General features: G+C 38.5%; 1 protein-coding gene across 7 annotated transcripts in view; it reads right to left on the bottom strand.

Moving 5' to 3' along the window:
• The window catches only part of RALGAPA1 (Ral GTPase activating protein catalytic subunit alpha 1), a 256,935-nt gene that overhangs the window by 230,174 nt on the left and 610 nt on the right, over nucleotides 1-26,151 (bottom strand). The window lies entirely within an intron of this gene.

The following is a 26,151-nucleotide window of genomic DNA, read 5'->3' as shown; positions in this document are numbered from 1 at the left end:
ACTGGGACTCTGGTTCATTACCCTCATTGATTGCTATGTGTTATATTCCTCCTAGATCAAGGGTGTCAAACTGGTCATTTTCACGGGAGGCCACATCAGCCTTGTGGTTGCCTTCAAAGGGCTGAATGTAATTTTAGGACTGTATAAATGTATCTACTCCTTAACTAGGGGCAAGGAGCTCTGTGCTGCTGCAGGGTAGAAACAAGGTTACCTTGTGTGACTCTTGCATATTCCATATTCCTTGGTGCCAGGTTGCTCCATAGGCAGCTTGCGTCGCCCAGCTGACTTATAGGAAAGACTATACCATGACCCCTTCTTAAGGACCCATTCGGGCATGGCCTCCAAGGGGGCTTGTAATGGAGAGAAACACCCATCAGTTGCCTCTCCAAAGTGCCTCGTCTGGGGACCTGCAACCCAGGCATGTGCCCTGATGGGGAATGGAACTGGCAACCTTTGCTTTTGCAGGATGATACCCAGCCGAGTCACAGTGATCAAGGCTACCCTTATTTTTAAATAGTTAAAAGACTGAGAATAGCCCTGGCTGGTGTGGCTCAGTGGACTGAGTGCCGGCCTGCAAACCAAAGGGTCACCAGTTTGATTCCCAGTCAGGACACATGCCTGGGTTGCTTGCCAGGTCCCTGGTCGGGGGGTGCATGAGAGCCAACCACACACTGATATTCCTCTCCCTCTCTTTCTCTCTCCCTTCCCCTCTCTCTGAAAATAAATAAATAAATAAATACAATCTTAAAAAAGAAAAAAGACTGAGAATAAAGTACAGAATCTAGACCACCATGAAAATCAGTCAGTGGTTTGTGCTCACTTTATTCTTGACTTTCAACAGGTCATAATAGTTCTGGTTCAATTTTATCACCTTTAAGGTTCCAATTAAAATTCAAATAATGTTTTAAATTCTTCCATAAATTGTTTCAAATGCATTTTTTTTCATATAATCTTCCAACAATATGAGGTACTATTACTTTAATTTTATAGACAGGTAAATTATCTATAAAAGTGTTAAATAAATAATGTAGCTGAGATCAGAACCCAGATACTCTGACTTCCTCCACTGTATCTTCCTACTTACTAGCTATTTAATACTCAAGTTTCCTTGGGGATTAATTACTATCTACCACACTGGGCTATTGCAAGGATTAAGTCAGGTAACACATATAAAATGCTTGTTCCAGAGCCAGCCACATAAAAGTGGTCAAAAATATTAGCTGTTATTAACAACATTCGGCAGCTGCTTCTATAAGAATGCTCACTCCTTAAAAACTTCTCAAAGAGGGGGGATGGGGACAGAAGGGGACTAAATGGTAGAAGATAGTCAAAATAATGAAAATATATCTGAAATGTACTTTTGTGTTCATGTGAAAAGAAATCAACCTATTTATTTAATAATCATTAGAATACTAACAATTTCTAAGAATCATAATACTCAACTGTAAGAATATACTTAAAATTCAAAATTAATCCCCAAAATGAGTACTTAAATTGGTTCAAATTGTTCACTATTCTAAACAACAGTGCACAGATCCTACACACTTATCCAGTTACTACATCAGAATACTAAGAAATGGAAAGGGTGGTTTCAAAGGGTATGCATACGTACATTTTAAATTTTGATACTTAACAGTCAAATTGCCCTCTAGTTTACATTCCGCCAGCAATGTATGAGTGTCTCCGTGTCTTGACATCATACTTTATAACCATTTCCAAATTTTAACATTTAACATTCCAAATGTTAACATTTAATAAATGTTAACAATCTACAAACTAAGAAAATTAACTCTTGTAAATATGTTGCAAATGTTTTAGTCAGCTATTTGTCTTTTAACACCGTTAATGATGACTTGTACTATTAGAAATTTAAAATATTTTACATAGGAAAATTTATCAATCATTGCCGTGACAATTTCTAAATTTGGTGTAAGTTCTGGGATTGGCCTTCCCCATTCCAATATTTTTAATAATTATGCTTATTTTTTTCTTCCATATTGTAGTGATGACTTAAATTATTTAGATTTTATTCTGTTATAAGATATAAAGTAGTGATTTATATGCTTTTATCCAAATGACCATTCTTTCTTCTTGACCTGTATCTAAATCACCATTTAATGAAGTAGTCACCTGAGCTCCTTCTGTAGGAAGCAAAAGTCATCCCTTTTAAATTTAATCTTCTTTTAAAATGTAACTCTTCTTGACCATAAAAAAGATATGCAGCCCTGGCCAGGTGGCTCAGTTGGTTGGAGCATCGTCCCACCAAAAGGTTACAGGTTCAATTCCCAGTCAGGAAACATGCCTAGAATGTGGGTTTGATTTCCCAGTCAGGGTGTGTACGGGGAGGCACCTGATTGATATTTCTCTCTCACATGGATGTTTCTCTCTCTCTCTCTCTCTCTCTCCCTCTCCCTCTCTCTCAAAAATCAATTTGAAAAATCCTTGGGTGAAGATTAAAAACATTTTTTAATAAAAATAAAATAAAATGTGCTTACTATTTTATTTTACTGTTTATTTAAAAAGATAGAGAAATCTTTCTTAGAGGAAAAGATAAAATTTTAATTTATAAACATTAAGGAAAACCAAAATAAATAAATAAAGACTCCTTGGGATAGAAAAAGTAGGTATTCTACAGATGTCAATCTCCTCCAAAGTAAACCTACAGATTAAAAGCAATCCAATTAAAAAAACCAAAAACCCGAACAATAGTATCATTGAATTTAACTAAATGATTCTCAAATTCTTATGGAGGAGCAAAAGGCCAAACCACCAAGAGATCTATCTGTATTAGTCCCCACTGGTTGCTATGACAAATTAAGAGCCACCAACCTGTTGTTTTGTTATGTCTTCACATCACCTTCTCCTCTATGTCTGTCTATAGGTAAGTGTATTCTGTTAAATGGAGAGTGAAGCATGTATGCTTTAAAGCTAAAATGTTGTTAGGCTCATCAGACATAAGTTTTCTAATAATTACATGTTATATAAGGGTCATAAAGGCTGCTTTCAATAGTGGGGGAAGTTATAACAACCTACGCCATAATGCTGTAAACATTTTTCAGTTAATGTCCTGGTTTTTGTTTTTCATTCTTATATTTTACATAGTGCAGATTCTGAAACAATTTTTTTTTTTGCACAGGTACTAAAGACAACACAACGTTTCTTTCTGATGAGAATGCTGACTTTAAAGTGTTTTTTTCTACCATTATCAATTGATAGGAAGTTGCTCACGAAAGAGCAACTTTGCTCTCCTCATACCTATTATGTTAATTCCTGCACTACATAATATTTACTGAGTATAATTATATGCCAGGCACTGTGCAGAGTCTAGCCATATGAAGATAAAATGATACACCTCTGCCTCAGAAAGGTATGAAAATGTAGTAATGCAAGTAAATAATTACATTATAATAAAATAAACAGATTACAAGAAGTAAATATATACAGTGTAGAAGAAGCTCTAATATCTACCTGATAGGGAAGGAAGAGTAGAAGCTTTCAGATGTAAGACAGATGGGAAGGTAGTGTATACAGTAATATTATTAGCAAAGGTACAGGCAACTCAGAAAGTGATTTCTGGTTCAATGGTACTGAAATGGAAAGTAGAGGGAGCGGTAACAAGAAGCTAAAGAAGGCAATGTGGTAGGCAAAGATAAATTTAAGTTGAGATACTTGGAGTTTGAGGTGCCTGTGGGACACGCTCACATTCACTTATCTTTTCCTATCAGTGTCAAAGATGAAAGTTTCACGTATTAATGAGCTAGAAGATGGTGATGCCATTTACAGAAATAGAAAAAGCCCATGTAGATTGTATAGAATTTCACTTTAGAAAGAACAGACCTAACAAACATACTAATCACCTATTTTTCTATTTTCTCCGAGGTCTCTTTCTATCACAATGATGCTTCTAAAAAAAGACAATTAGATAACATATGAACACATATATATACAAATAGTGATTGGATTTAGAATCAAGAAAAAGTATTTTAACACCAGAACACATGCTTTCTTTACTAAGACGCAGAAAACTTGATACCCAACATGTTTCTCTTTTCACTTTAGCTGCTAGGAAATCTAGGAACCAAATTCAATGCCTTACAGCTCATCTCTGGAATCTGATAATGTTTCCTTTTGTTAAATAGTAGGCATTCAGTTCTTTATCACTAACTGTTCTATTTCACATTTTATTCAGTCCTATTAAGCCATGTAAAACCATTTAGATGCAATAATGCTTAATAAAAGAAATGTTGATGAAAAGATGGCTTGCAGTGTTTGAAACAGCTAAGCAAACTAATCAGTAACATTGTTTATATAGATAACCTTTCAGTAAATCACTTCTTCAAAAGTAACAAAGATAAGCATTTCAACGAGGTCAAGTAATTTTTCAAATGAGATTCAAATTAAAGAATATAAATTCAAAAGTGTATACAAATTAAAGAATATGAGAGAGTCTATTGTCACTCTATAAAATTACTTAATAATTCTGCATATCAAACCCTAAAAATATATTCAAATACCACATTATTTTATAGGTAATTTACAGTTGACAATGACTCATGCATTTTCAGCCATATCTATCTGCTCAAGTTAATCTATACCACTTTTAAACTATTTAATGAACACATAATATTTGTTTCTGTCCTTATACATTACCATTTATATTTACTGAACGAGTTTTTATTTTTCTGATTTAAGATATTTTAATATAATTTTCTTTGTGAAAAACTAATATATTTGGATAGGAGATACATCAAATATACCTCAGTAATCAATTGACTTTTTTCTCTCAATACAAAAAATTTGAAAATGAAAGCCAACTTGCTTTCAATGAAGCCAACTTTCAGTCTCATTCACCTATGAGAGCCTATTATTATCAGCATCTGATGTCCAGTGTCTTGGGAACTGTTATTTATGTTTCAGGATTTTGGGGGTTTGTTTCAAGCACATACGGAAAATAGGTGATGTCATTCCTGACAGACAGCAAACAAAAAGGATGGACCTTTGACTTCTCCTGCTTACTGAAGAATTTCCAGGCCATGGTAAGTGAAAAGTGAATCCAGGCAGAGCCAGTAGGATGTGTATGTGGGGAAAATGACCTGACAGTCCAAGAAGACCAAGGTAAGTTAGTTCAGAGAACAGAGCATCAAAGAGGAGACCGCTGCATAGAGTGACAACTGAGGAAACTCGAGAGAATCCCCTTCCAGTATGATCATAACACACTGCAAGGAAACTTCTCGAACAGCAGAAGGAACTATGTGAAAGACGGCACCAGATGCTTACATAAGACGAAGACAGTACCTGTTCCCAAGAGCTGGGTGGGCTATAAAAAGCACCCCTCATAATTAACAGGGCATTTGGGTAGAATACATACAAAGGTATTAATACTCAGGCAGGTAATAATTAACCCTACATGGACCCATTCAAGAAACTGTAAAAGCGAGACCTGAAATGATCAAACTGTTTCCAAGCAATTTAACAGCATCCCAGAAAAAAGCTCAAGACTTTATAAGAATACAAAAATACCTAGTAGCTAAGAAGGTAAAATTCACAATACCAGACATCCAAAGATTATTCAATGTACAAAGAAGAAAACAACCCAGGATGAGAGAAAAATTAGCTGATTGATCCAGATTTGATAAGTGTTAGAATGAGCAGAGAACTACTATGTTATTTTAATTGTATTCTTTATGCTAAAAAATTAAGGCATATAAGACATATAGACAATATAATTTCCATATATAATATATACACACACAAAATGAACTAGATTAAAAGCTATGATGTCTGAGAGGAAAAATGAACTAGATAAACACATTGCATGTAGTTTCTATTGCTGTGAACTTTAAGACACAGCAATAGAAACTATCCAAGATAAACAGAGAAAAAAGATTCCAAAAAAATTAAAATGCCAGTACTTTTCCTGCTATGAGACTGTCCAATATACAAATATTACTTTCTAATATACTTATCTAATATATACTTACTAATAAGCTAATAAATTTCAAAAAGAAATTTGAAAAATAAGTGTGGATCCCTGGCTTGTGTGGGTCAGTGGATTGAGTTCCAGCCTGAGAACCAATGGGTCGCTGGTTTGATTCCCAGTTGGGGCACATGCCTGGGTTGTGGGCCAGGTCCCCAGTTGGGGGCGTGTGAGAGGCAACCGGCTGATGTTTCTCTCCCTCTTTCTTCCTCTTTTCCCCCCTCTCTCAAAATAAATAAATAAAATCTTTAGAAAACCTAAGTGAAGAAAAATTGGCTAAAATTTTCCCAAACTTTATGAGAACTATAAGCCGCAAATCTAATAAGCTCAATGAACCCCAAGCCACAGAATATTTTGTAAATTGCATCACAGCATATATTGCTCAAAACTAGTGAACAAAAAAATCTTAAAAGTAGCCAGAAAAAAAATAATGTAAACATGCAGAGTAAGATACAGATGATAGCAGACTTCCTATTACAAACAATGCAAGCACAAAGATAGCAGAGTAAAATTTTTAAAAGACAAAGGGAAAAGCTATCAACCTAGAATTCTAAACAAAGCAAATCTTTTTTTAAAAAGATTTTATTTATTTATTTTTAGATACAGGGGAAGGGAAGGAGAGAGGGAGAGAAACATCAATGTGTGGTTGCCTCTCACCCATCCCCTTCTGGGCACCTGGCCCACAACTCAGGCATGCACCCTGACTGGGAATCAAACCAGTGACTCTTTGGTTTGGAGGCCAGCACTCAATCCACTGAGCCACACCATCCAGAGCCATAATCTTTCAAAAAAGAAGAAAAAATACTTTTTATATCAATAAAATCATAAGGAATCTACTACCAGATTATCACAGAAAAAATGCTACAGAAAGTCCTTCAGACATAAATAAAAGGACACTAGGTGGATGGAAATATCTGTCTCTGCAAAGAAATGAAGAGCACTGGAAATAGTACTACATAGGTAAATATATGCCTTTATCTTAAAATCTTTAAAAGATAATCGCTTATTTGAACAAAATAAAATAGTGCAGGATTTACAACATGTATAAGTAAGTATATATTTACAAAGTTTATTACAAAGCTATAGTAATCAGCCAACAAGGGAGATAAAAAATGAATCATAATTTACTCAACTAATACAAAAGAAGGTAAAAAAGAGGGGAAAATGGAACTGAGAATAGATTGGCCAAATAGAAAACACAGCAAGATGACAGGTCAAACTTAACCAAATCAATAATGACATTAAATGTACATCATACAGATCTCAATGATGAATTATTAGTCAGAATCTAAACAGAACAATTACAAATAAGGAGACTGAATCCATGATCAAAAAGCTTCCACCAGAACGAAATACAGAACCAGGTAACTTCAATGATAATCTAAAAAAGAAAACATACCAGTCCTTCTCATACTCTTCCATATAACAGAAGAGAAGGGATCATTTCCAAACTCATTTTAACAAAGCCAACATTACCCTGATAACAAAGGCAATGCAAGAAAAAATTAAAATATCCCTGAAGAACATAGATGCAAAAATTCTCAACAAAGTTTAACCAACCAAAGTCAACAATATATTAAAAGGGTCATAATCATGACCAGGGGGCATCAATTCCATCCATGCAAGGATGGTTTAACATCCACAAATGAATCAATTCATCACATTAACAAAATAAAAGATAAAAATCATATAATCATCCGAATAGGTACAGAAATAGCATTTGACAAAATCTACATCTGTTCATAGTGAGAAGTCTCAACAATGGCACTTTTCACAGAAATAGATAAAAACAATCCTACAATTTGTATGGCACCACAAAAGATCCCAAATAACCAATGCAATCTTGTTTTTTTATTGATCTTAGAGAGAGAGTGTGCGCAAAAGAGAAATATCAATCTGCTGCTCCACCCATCCATGCACCCACAGGTTGCCTCTTGTATGTGCCCAGACCTGGGCTCAAACCTGCAACCATGGCGTATTGGGACGGCGCTCCAACAAACTGAGCTACTCAGCCAGGGCCTGTCAATGCAATCTTGAAAAGAGCAAAGTGGGAGGTGTTACGCTCCCTGGTTTCAAACTTTATTACAAAGCTATAGTAATAAAAGCATTTGGTATTGGCATAAACACATATATCAATGAACAGAACAGAGAGCCCAGAAAAATATCTATGCATAAGTGGTCAAATCATTTATGACAAAGGAGCCAAGAATATATAATGGGAAGAAGATAGGCTCATCAATAAATGGTGTTGGGATAACTGGACAGCCATGTGCAAAAAAACAAAACTAGATCCCTATCTTACACACACACACAAATTAACTCAAGTCTTTAACTGGATTAAAGACTTGAATGTAAGACAGGAAACCATAAAACTCCTAGAAGAAAAAACAGGCAGCAGGCTCCTTGGCATTGGTCTTGGTGGTGATATTTTGAATCTGACAACAAAAGCAAAAAATAAACAAGTGGGATCACATCAAATTAAAATGCTTCTGCACACCCTGGCAGGTGTGGCTAAACAGTCACTGGTTCGACTCCTAGCCAAGGCACATGCCTGGGTTGCGGGCCAGGTCCCCAGTTGAGGGCATGTGAGAGCCAACTGATCAATATTTCTCACACATTGATGTTTCTCTCCCTCCCTTCCCCTCTCTCTAATAAATAAATAAAATCTTTAAAAAAATAAACAGCCCTGGCTAGTGTGGCTCAGTGGATTAAGCACCAGTTTGCGAACTGGGAGGTCACCAGTTTGGTTCCCAGTCAGGACACATGCCTAGGTTGCCAGCCAGGTCCCCGGCTGGGGGCGACTGAGAGACAACCAACCGATCCATGTATTTCTCACATATTGGTGTTTCTCTCCCTCTCTTTCTCCTTCTCCTCTCTCTAAAAGTGAATTTTTAAAATCTTTAAAAAATAATAAATAAATAAATAAATAAATAAAATGCTTCTGTACAACAAAGAAAACCACCACCAAATTAAAAGACAACCTACTGAATGTGAGAAAATATTTGAAAATCATATATCTAATGTGAGGTTAATATCCAAAACATATAAAGAGCTCATACAACTTTATAGCAAAATAACAAACAATCCAACTAAAAAATAAGCAGAGGAGTCCTGGCTGGTGTGGTTCAGTTGGCTGACTTGTCATGCTGTAAACCAAACGGTCACGGGTTTGATTCCTGGTCAGGGCACATGGCTAGGCTGCAGGTTCGATCCCCAATGGGGGCATGGATGAGAGACAACTGATGGATATTTCTCTCTCACATCGATGTTTCTCTCTCTCCGCCCTCACCTTTCCTTTCTCTAAAATCAATAAGCATGCCCTTGGGTGAGATTAAAGAAAAAATTGGGTAGAGGATCTGAACAGACTTTTTTCTCAAGACATACAGATAGCCAACAGGTATATAAAAAGGTACTCCATCTCACTAATCTTCAGGGAAAGCTAAATCAAAACCACGAGATACCACCTCACACTTGTTAGGATGGCTATTGTCAAGAAGACAAGATGTAAGTGTTGGCAAGGATATGCAGAACAGAAAACCCTTGTGCACTATTGGTGAGGATGTAAATTGCTACAGACACTATGGAAAACATGTATAAAAGTTAGAAACAGACCTACCGTATGGCCCGACAATTTCATTTCTGGGTATATATCTAAAGGAAATAAAATCACTACCTTGAAGAGATATCTGCACCCCCATGTTCACTGCAGCATTTACAATATGCAAGATGTGCAAACCAAAGTGTTCCTCTACAGATGAATGCATCCAGAAAATGTGGTGTGTGTGCGCGCGCATATACATACACACACAAAGGAACATTATTCGGACAAAAAAAGAAGAAAATCCTGCCATTTGCTACAACACAGATGAATCCTGAGGACATTATGTTAAGTGAAGTAAGTCAGAGAAAGTCAAACACTGTTTGATTATACAATATGTGAAGCCTAAGAAAGGCAAACTCATAGAGGCCGAGAGCATAACGGTGGCTGCCAGAGGAAGGGGTGGCAGTAGGGGAAATGAGTGAAGGTGGTCAAAAGATATAAAATTCCACTTACAAGACAAATTCTGAAGATGTCACCCAAACATCTCAATTAAAAGGTTGCAATTATTAGATAAGATAAAAAAGTAGGTTGTTGAAAGATGGCGGCAACATAGGTGGGAGCTGAATCCACTTCCACTCAGCGCCAGGGAAATACCTAGCTGATCTGAGGAGCAGAGCGAACAGCCAACAGTACTCCAGCATATACGAAGATTAGAGACCAAAGATAGAGGACATTGAAAGATCTGACGGTAAGAAGAGTGCTCAAGGACAATAAGGTCCCCGGGACCCGGGACCGCGCGATACAAGGGCTGCAGAGGCGCCAGCCCTGGCGCAGGGGCTGCTGCAGGAGTCCTGGGAGAGGGCCAGGCTGCGCTGTGAGCAGCCAGGTGCTTGATTGGACCAGGGGGGCTCGAAAAGGAGGAATTTCTCAAAAAGAAAAAGAAAATAGAGACACTCAGGGGCTAGTTAGAGAACTCTCGGTGGTGGCCGAGGCCCCTGGCGCCCCTCCCCCCTCCGCCCCTGGACTGCGAACGGGGAACGCGGGATAAGCAGCACCGGCGCTCACCTGAGGTCCGGTTGCGCGCGGTAGCGCGCGCGCAGATTAGCGAACGGGGCCCATACGTGAAACCCCGGAGGGGCGCCCACACCTGAAACCTCCGAGATCTTTTGGAGCAGAGACTAGCTGCTCCACCCACAGACCCAAAACCTCGGAACCGAGGACCGCGTGATTCGGTCCCAGGGCGGCTCCGCCCACCCGAGAGTCTCAAGCCCCGGGCGGCTGGATCGGGCTCCCAAGCGTAGAGCCTCTGGCTCGGCGGCGAGCTGCGCGCTCACCAAGCGTAGGGCCGGCTGGATGCGCACTTCCCAAGCACAAAGGGGCTGGCGAGAGTCGTAACACCAAGGCGGCTGAACCAGCAGCTTGCAGCGCGCCAGCCTCCCTAGCCTGGGCGGCTCGATTGGTCGGCCAGCTGCGCGCTCAGAGCCCAAATAACGTCACAAACCCGAAGCGGCTGGATTCCCCTGCTGCGCGCGCACGCGTCCGGAGCCAAAGCGGCTGGAGCGGCCACTCGAGAGTCCCAAGAACAAAGCTGCTGGATTGGCTGATCAACGGCCTGATTGCCTGCCAGGGACCACACCTACAAAACAGTGAAGAGTGTGACCCAGGAAGGAAGAAAAGTAAAACCAATCCTTCCAACCACCCCCTCCCGTTGCACAGACAGGACAACAGCAGAAATAACCTGAACGGTTTAAAGCCAACAGAAGATTTTTTTTTTTTTCCCCTTTTTTTTTTTTTTTTTTTTTTTTTCCCTTTTCCTTTCCACCTGAACTCCTTCTTCCTCTCTCTCTCTTTTTTTTTCTTTCATTCCTTCTTCCTCCCATCCTTTACCATTTTTATGTCTTCTTCCTGCCTTCTTGTATCTATTTCTATGTTTTAATTTTTGTTAAAATTCCTTCTTATCTTGCCTCCGATCTTTCTTTATTCCTTCTTCCCTCCTTCCTTCCTTTCCTCCTTTCCTATTTCCTTTTTCCCTCCTTCCCATCTTTCTTTTGGTTTGTTTTGTGTGTGTGTGTGTTGTTTTTTTTTTTTCTTTTCTTTCGCCCCCCCTTTCTCTTTTTCCCACAGGTGAGACAACAAAACCTGGAGTGCTGAAAAGACTAGAGTTAGACCGTGTTAAACACATAAACGTCAGCTCAAGACCAGTGAGCACAGGAGAGTAAGGAGACAGCACCACCGAATCCCATTGGCATTCTACCATAGAAGTTCATATCATAAACCCAGGGATTCAGAACAAAGCAATTTAAGAAGCAGAGGCCAACAAGAAGAGCCTCACAAACAATGGGAAGACAAAGAAACAATTCCCAAATGAAAGGAAAGGAGGAAGTCTCAGAAAGAATGCTAACCGAAAAAGAGGCAAGTCAACTATCAGATACTGAGTTCAAAGCAATGGTCATCAGGAAGCTCACTGAGCTCTCTGAGCTCAAAGAGAACTACCAGAAACTACAAGGAAACTACAATGAACTCACTGCAAACTATATCAACATGAAAAAGGAAATAGAAAATATCAACAAGAGCCAAGAGGAAATGAAGAATACAATTTCTGAATTGAAGAACACAGTAGAAGGAATTAAAAGCAGACTTGATGAAGCAGAGGATCGGATCAGCGAGCTGGAGGATAAAGTAGAAAAAAACACCCAGAAGGAGCAAGAAAAGGAAAAGAGGCTCAGAAAGAATGAAGAGGCAATAAGGGAAATGCAGGACAACATGAAACGTAACAATATCCGTATAATAGGAATACCAGAAGGAGAAGAAGAAGAGCAAGGGATAGAAAACCTGTTTGAAAAAGTAATGATGGAAAATTTCCCTAATCTGAGGAGAGAAAAAGTCACCCAAATCCAGGAATCACAGAGAGTCCCAAACAAGAGGAACCCAAAGAGACCCACTGCAAGACACATCATAATTAAAATGGCAAATTTCCAAGACAAAGAGAGGATCTTAAAGGCAGCAAGGGAGAAAAAGGAAGTAACATACAAGGGAGCCCCAATAAGGTTAGCAACTGACTTCTCAATGGAAACGCTCCAAGCCAGAAGAGAATGGCAAAAAATATTCCAAGTAATGAGAACCAGAGGCCTCCAACCAAGACTACTTTACCCAGCAAGGCTCTCAATCAAGATAGAAGACCAAATAAAGAGCTTCCCAGACAAAAGAAGTCTAAAAGAATACAGCTCCACCAAACCAGCTCTGCAAGAGATGCTAAAGGGACTGCTTTAAGGAAAGGAAGGAAAAGAGAAAGACAGAGGAACACAGGTAGGAAATAATGGCAATGAATAACTACCTATCGATAATAACCTTAAATGTAAATGGATTAAATGCTCCAATCAAAAGACATAGAACAGCTGAATGGATAAGAAAACATGACCCACACATATGCTGCCTACAAGAAACCCATCTCAGGACAAAAGACTTACACAGACTGAAAGTGAAGGGCTGGAAACAAATTTTCCAAGCAAACGGACAGGAAAAAAAAGCAGGGGTAGCAATACTCATATCAGACAAAATAGACTTCCAAAGAAGGGCCATAAAGAGAGACCCAGAAGGTCACTTCATAATACTCAAAGGAAGAATCCACCAAGAAGACATAAACATTATAAATATATATGCACCCAACATAGGAGCACCCAAATACATAAAGAAAATCTTGGAGGATTTCAAGAAAGATATTGACAGCAACACAATTATAGTAGGGGATTTTAACACCCCACTATCAAAAATGGACAGGTCTTCCAAACAAAAGATTAACAAAGATATTGTGTCACTTAACAATACCCTAGAGGAAATGGACTTAACTGATATATACAGAGCTTTTCATCCCAAAGAAGCAAAATACACATTCTTTTCAAGTGTCCATGGATCTTTTTCAAAGATAGACCACATGATAGGACACAAAACAAGCCTCAACAAATTCAAGAAAATTGAAATCATATCAAGCATCTTCTCTGACCACAAGGGTCTGAAACTAGAAACCAACCCCAAGGGTAAAAACCCAAAACACTCAAAATCATGGAGACTGAATAGCATGCTATTAAACAATGAATGGGTCAAGAATGAGATTAGGGAAGAAATCAAAAACTTCCTGGAAACAAATGAAAACGAACTCACAACAACCCAAAACCTATGGGACACAGCTAAGGCAGTCCTGAGAGGGAAGTTCATAGCAATACAGGCCTACCTTAAGAAGTTAGAAACAGTTCACACAAACAACCTAAGCCTACGCCTACAAGAACTGGAGGAACAACAACAAAGACAGCCCAGAGCAAGCAGAAGGAAGGAAATAACCAAGATCAGAGCAGAACTAAATGACATAGAGACTAAAAGCACAATTGTAAGGATCAATGAATCCAGAAGCTGGTTCTTTGAAAAGATAAACAAAATCGACAAGCCTTTAAGTAGGCTTATCAAGAAGAAAAGAGAGAGGATCCAAATAAACAGAATTAGAAATGAAAGAGGAGAGATTACAACTGATACCACAGAAATACAAAGGATCGTAAGAAATTACTATGAAGACCCATATGCTAAGAAATTTGAAAACCTAGATGAAATGGACACATTTCTAGAAAAATATAATCTTCCAAAACTGACTGAAGAAGAAGCAGAAAACCTGAACAGACCAATATCAGCAAAGGAAATTGAAGCAGTCATCAAGAAACTCCCATCACACAAAAGCCCTGGACCAGATGGTTTCACAGGAGATTTCTACAAAGCATTTAAGGAAGAACTAACCCCTATCCTTCACAGACTATTCGAAAAAATCCAAACTGATGGAAGACTCCCAAACTCTTTTTATGAAGCCAACATCATCCTAATCCCAAAACCAGATAAAGACACAACGAAGAAAGAAAACTTCAGGCCAATATCGCTGATGAACATAGACGCTAAAATTCTCAACAAAATATTAGCAAACCGCATCCAGCAATATATTAAAAAGATCATCCACCATGACCAAGTGGGATTCATCCCAGGGATGCAAGGATGGTACAATATTCGCAAATCAATAAACATAATACATCACATCAACAACAGCAAAGACAAAAATCACATGATCATATCAATAGATGCGGAAAAAGCATTCGATAAGATACAGCACCCATTTCTGATAAAAACACTCAGCCAAGTGGGAATAAAGGGAGCAGTCCTCAACATAATTAAGGCCATATATGAGAGACCTACAGCCAGCATCACATTCAAGGGACAAAAACTTAGAGCTTTCCCGCTAAGATCAGGAACAAGACAAGGATGCCCTCTCTCACCACTCCTATTCAACATAGTATTGGAAGTCCTAGCCACAGCAATCAGACAAGAAAAAGCAATAAAAGGCATCCAAATTGGAAAGGAGGAAATGAAACTGTCACTGTTTGCAGACGACATGATAGTGTACATGGAAAACCCTATAGACTCCACTCAAAAACTACTCGACCTAATAAATGAATTTGGCAAAATAGCTGGATACAGAGTCAATACCCAGAAATCAAAGGCATTCCTGTACACCAACAACGAAACTGCAGAAACACAAATCAGGAAAAAAATCCCATTCGATATAGCAACAAGAAAAATAAAGTACCTAGGAATAAACCTAACCAAGGAGGTAAAAGACCTGTACTCAGAAAACTACACAACACTGAAGAAAGAAATTAAGGAAGATACAAACAAATGGAAGCATGTACCATGTTCATGGATTGGAAGAATTAACATCATCAAAATGGCCATACTACCCAAAGCAATTTATAGATTCAATGCAATCCCTATTAGAGTACCCATGACATATTTCACAGATATAGAACAAACATTGCAGAAATTCATATGGAACCATAAACGACCTCGAATAGCAGCAGCAATTTTGAGAAAGAAGGACAAAGCAGGAGGTATCACAATACCTGATATCAAACTGTATTACAAGGCAACGGTAATCAAAACAGCCTGGTACTGGCATAAAAACAGGCTCATAGACCAATGGAACAGAATAGAGAGCCCAGAAATAAACTCAAATCTATACGATCAATTAATATTTGACAAAGGAGGCAGGAGCATAAAATGGAGCAAAAACAGTCTCTTCAACAGATGGTGTTGGGAGATCTGGACAGCTACGTGCAAAAAAATGAAACTCGATCACCAACTTACGCCATACACGAAAATAAACTCAAGATGGATAAAAGACTTAAATATAAGCCGTAACACCATAAAAGTCCTTGAGGAAAACATTGGCAGGAAAATCTCAGACATTCCACGCAGCAACATCCTCACAGACACATCCCCTAAAGCAAGGGACATAAAGGAAAGAATAAACAAATGGGACCTCATCAAAATAAAAAGCTTCTGCATGGCTAAAGAAAACAGCACCAAATTACAAAGAGAACCAACAATATGGGAAACCATATTTGCCAATGATACCTCAGACAAGGGCCTGATCTCCAAAATATATAAAGAACTCACACGACTCCACTCCAGGAAGACAAACAACCCAATTAAAAAATGGGCAAAGGACTTGAACAGACACTTCTCCAAGGAAGACATACAGAAGGCCCAGAGACATATGAAAAGATGCTCAGCATCACTAGCCATCAGAGAGATGCAAATTAAAACCACAATGAGGTATCATCTCACACCAGTCAGAATGGCCAACATAAACAAATCCACAAACAAATGTTGGAGAGGATGCGGAGAAAAGGGAACCCTAGTGCACTGTTGGTGGGAATGCAGACTGGTGAGGCCACTGTGGAAAACAATATGGAATTTCCTCAGAAAACTAAAAATGGAGCTGCCCTTTGACCCAGTAATTCCACTGCTGGGATTATACCCTAAGAACACTGAAACACCAATCCAAAAGAATCTGTGCACCCCAATGTTCATAGCAGCACAATTTACAATAGCCAAATACTGGAAGCAACCGAAGTGCCCATCAGCAAACGAGTGGATCCAAAAACTATGGTATATTTACACAATGGAATTCTACGCAGCAGAGAGAAAGAAGGAGCTTATACCCTTTGCAACAGCATGGATGAAACTGGAGAGCATTATGCTAAGTGAAATAAGCCAGGAAGTGAGGGACAAATACCATATGATCTCACCTTTAACTGGAACATAAGCAATAGAAGGAAAAAGCAAACAAAATATAACCAGAGACATTGAAGTTAAGAACAATGTAACAATAGCAAGGGCGGGGGTGGGGGGTGGGGGCGGGGACAGTGGGTAGAGGGGATTACAGGAACTACTATAAAGGACCCATGAACAAATCCAAGGGGGAGGGTGGAGAGGGGGGAGGGAAGTGGGTTCACCTGGGGTGGGGTGAAGGGATGGGGGAAAAGGCATACAACTGTAATTAAATAACAATAAATAAATTTAAAAAAAAAAAAAAAAAAAAAAAGATAAAAAAGTAAAACTCAAACATATGCTGTCAACAAAAAATCCACTTAAAAGATTTAAAAGACAGGAAAATATATGTACTACTAACAACAGTCAATTAAAGTGGAAGTGGCTACATTACTACCAAAGTAGATTCCAAAGCAAAGACTATTATGAAGGATAAAGAGACCATTTCATAATAATAAAGGAATCAATTTATCAAGATGAAATAATAATCCCAAATGTTTAGGACCCTACTAACAGAGCTTCAAAATACATGAAGCAAAATGTGACAGAACTGCAAAAATAGACAAATCCACAATTATAGTCAGAAACTTCAGCACCACCACCCCACCTCCAGTCAATAGTTGACAAAAACAAGTAGACAGAAAGAAATTCAGCAAGGACATAGAAGACCTGAACAACTCTCTCAAGCAACTTGTCCTAACTGACATTTTTAGAACACACAACCCAACAACAGAAAATACACTTTTTCAAATACATACAGAATACTTGTCTATCAAGTTAAAACATTCCGGACTATCAAACTTCAATAAATTTAAATAATTCAAGTCATAAACACATGTTATCTGACTATAATGAAATTCAATAAAAAATCAATAACAAAGATATCTGAAACTAAAGAACACAATTGTAAATAACCCATGGAACAAAGAAGAAATCAAAAGGGAAGTTAGAATACATTTTGGATCTAATTAAAAATAAAAATACAAAGTATCATTATTTGTGGAATTTATAATAGGGGAAATTTTGTATCATTAAATGCCTATTGTAGAAAGAAAAATGATCTTAAATTAATAAGCTCAGTTTACATTTTAAGAAACTAGAAAAAAGAGCATATTAAACTAAAACTAAAAAAGAGGTCTGTTGTTTGTTCAAAACCCCATGAGATTGCATAACAGGTGATTTTGAAGAACTAAAACAAAGCAGAAAAAAAAGGAAATAAATATCAAAGCAGAAAGCAATAAAATAAAAACAGAAGAATAAAAGAAAATCAGTAAATCCACAAACTAATTCTTTTAGAAGATCAGTAAAATGTGAAAGGCCTCTAGTCTGATCAGGAAAAGAAAAACTTATTATAAACACCAGAAATAAGAGGGGTGACATTGCCACAGATTCTACTGACGCAAAAGGGTGAGCATTATGAACAACTTTATACATATATATTTGACAACTTATATGCAATGAGAAAATTCCTTAAAAAACACAAACTACCAATACTAATGCAAGAATGAAGAAGTAACCTGAATAGCCCCTCTTTTACAGTAGTTCTGAAACCTTCCCTTAGAGAAATTCCAGACTCATAAGGCTTTACTGCTAAATTCTAACAAACATTTAAGGAAAAATAATACCAATTCTAAGTGGACACTTCCAGAAATTTTAAAAAGAACGCTTATAATACTATGAAGCTGACATTACCTGTTAATCAAAACCAAAAATATTACAAGAAAAGTACAGACCAATATCTCTCAAGAACATAAATCCATAAATCATACACAAAATTTTAGGATATCAAATCCCATAACACAGCATGATCACGAAGTTTTAATCCCAGGATTGCAGAGTTGATCCAACATTTGAAAATCAGTCACTATAATTCATCATATTAACAAATGAAGAAAGAAAAAAATCTGTTCATCTCGACAGAAGGAGAAAAGTATTAGAAAAATCCATTCCTGATGAAACTCAACAACCTAATAGAATGAAAGTTTTCAACATAATAAAGGCTATCTATAAAAACCTACAATTATCATACTGTATGGTAAAAACTAACTGCTTAACCAAGATCAAAAACAAGACGAGAATGTCCACTCTCATATCTATTCTACACCTGTACTAAAGGTTCTAGTGAGTTCAAAAAGGCAGTAAAAATAAAGGAAAGGAAGACTGGAAAGGAAAAAGCAAAACTGTCTTTATTCACAAAAGAGGTTGTCTATGTAAAAAATCCAATGGAATCTAAAAAAACTAACAGAACTAATGAATATAGTAAGTTTTCAAGATACAAAGCTAATATAAAAAATTAATTTTATTTTCTTACACTAGCAACAATCAGAAATGGATATGAAGACATCATTTATAAGAGTATCAAAAGTAGAAAATATGTAGGAATAAGTAAAAAAAGGTGTACAAGACTGGTACATTAAAAACTACGAAACGCTGCTAGAGAAATTAAAGAAGCCCTATATAAATGGAGAAACACACCTTGTTCATGAGTCAGACTGCAACACTGTTGTCAACCTTTCCCTAACTGACCTACAGATTCACCATAATCCTGATCAAAATACCAGCAGGAAAATTTATCTTATTTATTTTAGAAATTGACAAGCTAATCTTAAAACTCATATTGAAATGTAAAGGACTAGCATAACCCCCCTAACCCCCAAAAAGCCACTGAAAAGGAAGAACACAGTTGAAGGAACAACACTACCTGATTTCAAGATTTACTATCAATTTACAGTAAATAAAAAAACATTGTGGGCCCTGGCTGGTGTGGCTCAGTGGATTGAGTGCTGGTCTGTGAACCAAAAGGTCACTGGTTCAATTCCCAGTCAGGGCACATGCCTGGCTTTCAGGCCAGGTCCCCATTTGGGGGCATGTGATTGATATATCTCTCATGTAAGAAAATCTAGGCTCTGGCCAGGTAGCTCAGTTGGTTAGAGCATCGTCCAGCTATGCCATGATTGTGGCACATACAGGAAACAACCAATGAATGCAGATTGAGTGTAACAACAAATCGATGCCTCTCTCTCCCTCTCTAAAATCAATTTTTAAAAAAGGTAAAAAAAAGAAAGAAAGGTAAAAGATTTGAGCAGACACTTTATCAAATAAATTATACAATGGTAAATAAGGACATGAGAAGAAGCTCGATGTTATTAGGTATTAGGGAAATACGGGTCATAACCCGTACATACTCCTTACAGTGGCTGAAATTAAGAAGACTGGCAATACGAAGTGGTGTTAGTGCATCTGTGGATAAACTGGTACTCTCCATACACTGCTGGTAAGAATGTACAGTGGTCAAAAACACTGGCAGTTTCTTTAAAAAGTTACACACGCAACTGCATATGATTCAGCCATTCCACTCCTAGGTATTTATCTAAGAGTAAAGAAAGCATGTGTTTATACAACAAGCGCAACGCACAGAAGCTTTATTTGTAATAGCTCAAAACTAAAAACCTACACGTCCATCAACAGGTGAATGGATAATCAAATTGTGGCATATCCATACAAACACATGGGTGCACAATATACATGGGAGAGCATCATACACAGCAAAATACGGTAATGCTGTATACATGAAACTCTGTAAAATGCAAATTATTCTAGAGTGACAGCAGATCAGTGACTGTCTAGGTAAGACGAGGGTTGGTGCAAGTAGGGGTAGAAGTAAGGAATTCCAAAGGTGCAAAGGACATTTTATGATGTTATAGATGTACTTGTTATCTTGATTGTTATAATGGCTTCACAAAGTATATTTATATGCATATATACACATATATGTGTGTGTATATGTACTTAGTATATACTTATATATATGCTTATATATAGTATATATACTATAGCATATGTAAGCATATATAAACATGTGTATATGTACACAACAATTATTCAATTATACACTTTAAATATATGCAATTTATTGTATGTCATTTATATCTCAATAAAGCTATTAGAATAATCCAACAATAATCAAAATATTTATTAGCTAAGTAAGAACTCCTCTTTTTCTTTTTAAATCAAGAACACTGAAATGTTGAGACTTTTGGTTAAAGATAGTGGCACAGGCAGACACAGCTCACCTCTATGCACAACCACATCAAAATTATGGCTAAAATATAGAACCACCATCACTCAGAACCATCAGAAATCAGTTGAATGGAAGTCTGACAACTACAGAGTTTAAGAACCACATCCATTCATACCGGTAGAAGGGCCCAGATACTGAATAGGCTAGTCTCTCACCCACCTGTGGTAGATTAAAAATCGGGAGGGATGTCTTGGGAGCGAGGACTCCCAGTCCCACACCAGGACTCCCAGTCCAGGGTTCCAGTGTCAGGAGGACAAGTCCCCACAACTTCTGGCTACAAAAACCAGCGGGGATTGAGTCCGTGGAAGAAAATTCTGGAGTTCCTACTGGAGGAACTCAAGCAGTCCCTCTTAAAGAACCTACACATGGACTCATCTACTCAGACTCACTCCCTCTTAGCTTTAGTGCTGGAGTGGCAGCTTGAAGGGTCCCAGTGGTATACAGGGAGAGACTGAAGTGTCTGGCAGTAGGGTGAGCAGGGGCCATTGTCCTTTTTCTGAGCCTTTCACTCATAGAGCCACAAAGCTGGCAGGCTGGTTCCATATCTGAGACTCCATCAACCTGGCTAACACTTTTTGACACACCTTGGAGACTCTACCCCACCCAACCTATAGACCCACCCAAGCTGCTTTTCCACGTGAATGGCTAATCTTGGCTCAAGCTGCACAACTTCCTAAATCCTATCAAACAAGCAACAGCTGACCTCAGTGAGCCCCAGGCCAGGCACTAGCAGCAGCCAGCCTAGGTTCTCAGCTTGTCTTAGCCTGGGAATCTCCAACCCAGCACAAGTAGCAGCCTTCTCAGATTGCTTTATAGCTCAAGAAGGATGGCCGTGGACAAAATACAGGTGGGGTCTAACCTTGGCCTATACCACCTGGGAAGCCCCAGGACCACCACACCCAGCTGAAAGCTTACAGACCACATCGGAGCACCACCACCCTGACCCTGCACAGCTGATCCTCCACTGAGGGTAGAGGTTGGTGGGCAGTGGTCACAGCCAGTCCTTGTAGCTGACTGGCCTGGGTAAATCCCTCCCATTGATCTGCCAACAGCAACCAAGGCTCAACTACAAGAGGAGGGTGTACTCAGCCCACACGAAGGGTGAACCTCCAGTACCCCACTTGGGTGATAGGGTAGGCAGTGCCACTGGACCCTACTACATTAGGCCACACTGCTAAGACATGGAGTCAAAGTAGCTCTAGCTAATACACAGAAACAAACACAGGGAGGCTGCCAAAATGAGGAGACAAAGAAACATGGCCCAGATGAAAGAACAGATAAAAACTCCAGAAAAAGAGCTAAATGAAATGGAAATGAACAATCTATCAGATGCAGAGTTCAAAACACTGGTTATGAGGATGCTCAAGGAACTTAGTGAGGACCTCAGCATCATAAAAAAAAGATCCAGTCAGAAACAAAGTTTTCACTAATTGAAAGGAAGAACAATTTAAAGGGAAACAACAGTACAGTGGATGAAGCTGAGAATCAACTCAATGATTTGGAAGATAAGAAAGTAAAAAACAACTGATCAGAAGAGCAAAGAGAAAAAAGAATCCAAAAAAATGAAGGTAGCCCTGACCAGCGTGGCTCAGTTGGTTGACCATCATCCAAAAAGCAAAGAGTCTGGTTCATTTCCTGGACAGGGCACATGCTTGGGTTGCAGGCCTAGAGGCAACCTATCGATGTTTGTCTCACACATTGATACTTCTCTCCCCCTCTTCCATTCTCTCTAAAAATAAATAAATAAAATCTTTACATACAATTTTTAAAAATGAGGGTAGTATAAGCAGCCTCTGGGACAACTTCAAGAGGTCCAATAGTCACATCATAGGGGTGCCAGAGGAGAAGAGAAAGAACAAGAAATTGAAAACTTATTTGAAAAAATAATGAAAGAAAACTTCCCTAATTTGGTGAAGGAAATAGACATTCCAGGAAGCACAGAGAGTCCCAGTCAAGTTAGACCCAAAGAGGACTATACCAACACACATCATAATTAAAATGACAAGGGTTAAAGATAAAGAATCTTATAAGCAAGAGAAAAGGAGACAGTTACCTACAAAGGAGTTCCCATAAGACTATAGCTGATTTCTAAAAAAAAACCTTTGCAGGCAAGGAGGGACTGGCAAGTATTCGAAGGCACGAAGGGCAAGGACCTACATCCAAGATCACTCTATCGAGTAAAGCTACCACTTAGAATGGAAGGGCACATTAAGTCCTTCCCAGAAAAGGTAAAGCTAAAGGAATTCATCATCACTAAGCTATTGTTACATGAAATGTTAAAGGGACTTATTTAAGAAAAAGAAGATCAAAACTATGAACATTAAAATGATAACAAACTCACAACTACCAAAAACTAAATCTAAAATCTAAAAACAAAACCAAACTAAGCAAACCACCAGAACAGAAACAGAATCAGGTATAGGGATCATTTGGAGGGTTATCAGCTGGGAGGGGGAAAGGGGAGAAAGAGGGAAATGATGCAGGGATCAAGAAGCATTATTGGTCGGAACAAAATAGACAGGGGGAGGTTAATAATAGTGTAGGAAAGGGAGAAGCAAGACCCAAAGAACGACCCACGGACATGAACTAAGGGGTGAGGACTGCTGGAGTGAAGGGGAGTACAAGGAGGATGGAGGCAAAGGGAAAAAAAACTGGGACAACTGTAACAGCATAATCAATAAAATATACTTTAAAAAAAACACTGAATTTTTACCTTGCTATAGATGATTAAAATTAACACTTAGTCAATATCCACCATATGCCAGGCTCTATGTTAGCCACTTTACATGTACGAACTTAATGTCATTATCTTAAAGCTGTTAGTTGCAAAAGGTGGAGGGGTGGGGTGGTAAGAGAAAAACAAAACTTTAGAAACTAAACAATGCTTCAAAATTTTTTTTTATTGGTTCTAATCCTTACCCTAGGATATGTTTATTGAGAGAGAGAGAGAAAAGGGGGTCAGGGTGGGGAAAGAAACATCAGTCAGTTCCTTCCCACGCTCACCATGACCAGGGATCGAACCTGCAACCTAGAGTATGTGCCCTGACTGGGTGTCATACTGGTTCATAGGCCGGCACTCGATCCAATGGGCCACACCAGCCAGGGCTTTTTTTAAAAAAAACGTTGAGAGAGAGTGAGAGAGAGACAGACACAGACAGACAGACAGACAACCCTGCAGTATGGAAATGACACTGTAACCAACTGAGCTACCCAGCCAGGGCGATAAAGGATCTTTATAAACAAAATTGTTCCTGGTTGAGAACTGCTATTCTAAAACTATTTAACTGCAGTAACCTGTCAGTATGAAATTCCTCCATGCCCAGGGTAGAGAATCTGAAAGCACAATGTTCTTTTTTTTCTTTTTTTTATTGTTGTTCAAGTATAGTTGTTCTCTGTTTGAAGATTCTTAAGGATATTTTAAATGTTTATATATAGTATATGCTCCATTTTTTAAAAGCTCATAAATTACTGAAAAGCAAAAGGTTTTTTATTTATTTACTTTTAGAGATTTCATTTATTTATTTATTTTTAGATAGGGGGGGAGAGAAGGAGAAAGAGGGGGAGAGAATCATGACTGTGTGGTTGCCTCTTTCATGCTCTGCACCAGGAAACAAGGCCCGCAACCCAGGCATGTGTCCTGATGGGGATTCAAACCAGTGACCCTTTGGTTCGCAGGCCGGGCTCAATCCACTGAGTCACACCAGCCAGGGTGGTGTTTTCTAATTATTGTTTTGTTTTCAAACCAAGGAAACTAGGCCATGCAAAATATGTGGCATGTGTGACCTCTTAATTGAGACCATGTCTCCTATATAGAAGAAACTTCTCTTCCAAAAAGGTATACATGAACCATTCCTGCACTCTATAATTAAAGAGCTATGGCTTAATTTAGGAAATGTCAACATCCACTGGAACTCAACTTTATAGCTCTGCCATTACCCAACCTACAGTTTATCCCAAGTAGGTGTCAAATTCCATTAAGTCTTCAATTTCAAACTTCCATTATCTGTGATACATCTCCTACATTCACACATTCCTTCTCTGTCTCACTCTCTCAGCCAAATCTGTTCTTCAATGAGTTCTCTCTCAAGTAGAATGAAGAACAGAAATAAAAAGCTCACACACTCTTAACTATATTTAGATTTACATTCTCTTGAAAACAGGGCTTCTTTTCATCCCAGTAAACTGGACTTAATTGCTTTCTTACTATTCCACAGGAATAAATACAACAGATTTGTGATAACAATTTCCTGTCATAAATGTAGGAAGAGTAAAAAACAAACTGGAGATATGAAATCTGGGCTCCAGTTCTGGCTCTGCCTCCTAGTACCTGGATGACATTCCCAGACTTCAGCTTTCTCATTAGTAAGTAATGAAGGATAATATCTACCTGTAAGGTTACTGTGATCATTAGTTATAATTTATGTGAAATCATTTCACAAAGCACCACACAAATGTTAGGTGTTACTGGTGGTACCCTGGTGGTATGAGTAAACAATACAGTAGAGAAACAGGCACTGAAATAAGGGAATTATATCACTGAGTAAACAATTTTCAAAACAATTCATTAGAAAGAGAGCTTGAGATAAACTCTAAACTAGGATTCAGACAGTTAGCTTCAAACCTCCCCGTTCTGCCATTGACTCTGTATTAACACAAGCGAACTGACTTTCCTTTTCACCTAAAAAGATCCAAGAACTGGACCAGACATCCCATAAGTATTATTACAGCCTTTATGAGCCTACAAAATTACCCAGTATCCAAAAGATTCTAACTCCATACCCAAAACTCAGAGTGGTCTTTGGTTTGCTAGCAAAACAGAAGTATATGGAAACAGACGGTAAGAAAGTTTTTAATTAAGTAAAAGGAGAATCCTATGCAATTCTCTAGAAGCAAAGGAAGCTGTAAACTACTTGATTGTTATAATTAATAATAGTTCTAAATGACAGTAGTGACAAACAAGGTGCATTAACAAAGGGCGGGGCTCTTTCCCACAAGTTTTTGGGAACCACCCACTTCCCAAAGAGGTGTAACTGCTTCCTCCTAGCACTTACCGGCCAAGAAACTTGAAAGATTAAGGTCTATATTGTTTCAGAAAGGATTTTTTCCTTTTCACTTGGGTGGGGATGACGGTAGTCATCCATCAGACAAACATATCCTACAAACTCCATCATCCACAGGCAGCAAGTCTCCCGAAAGTCTAAAACTGATCTGTTTTTAGAGTAACACTAGTTTTAAAACAGTGACTTCGGACGATCACCTCAAAATTAGGTAACCCTGTGTTAGTGCTGCCAAGTTTTCTCTTCCCCAAATGAACCGCCCTCCCGCGTCCCTGCAGAGGCGACGCCTCTCCCTCTCCCTCCGCACGGCGCGAGGACCCGGGGGAGAGTCCCCAGGGGATCCCGGCGGAGG

This window comes from Desmodus rotundus, chromosome 7 (assembly GCF_022682495.2).
Source record: "Desmodus rotundus isolate HL8 chromosome 7, HLdesRot8A.1, whole genome shotgun sequence".
Classification (NCBI taxonomy): domain Eukaryota; kingdom Metazoa; phylum Chordata; class Mammalia; order Chiroptera; family Phyllostomidae; genus Desmodus; species Desmodus rotundus.
The sequence above is the reverse complement of the archived record's forward strand: the minus strand, read 5'-3'. Positions and strand labels throughout refer to the sequence as shown.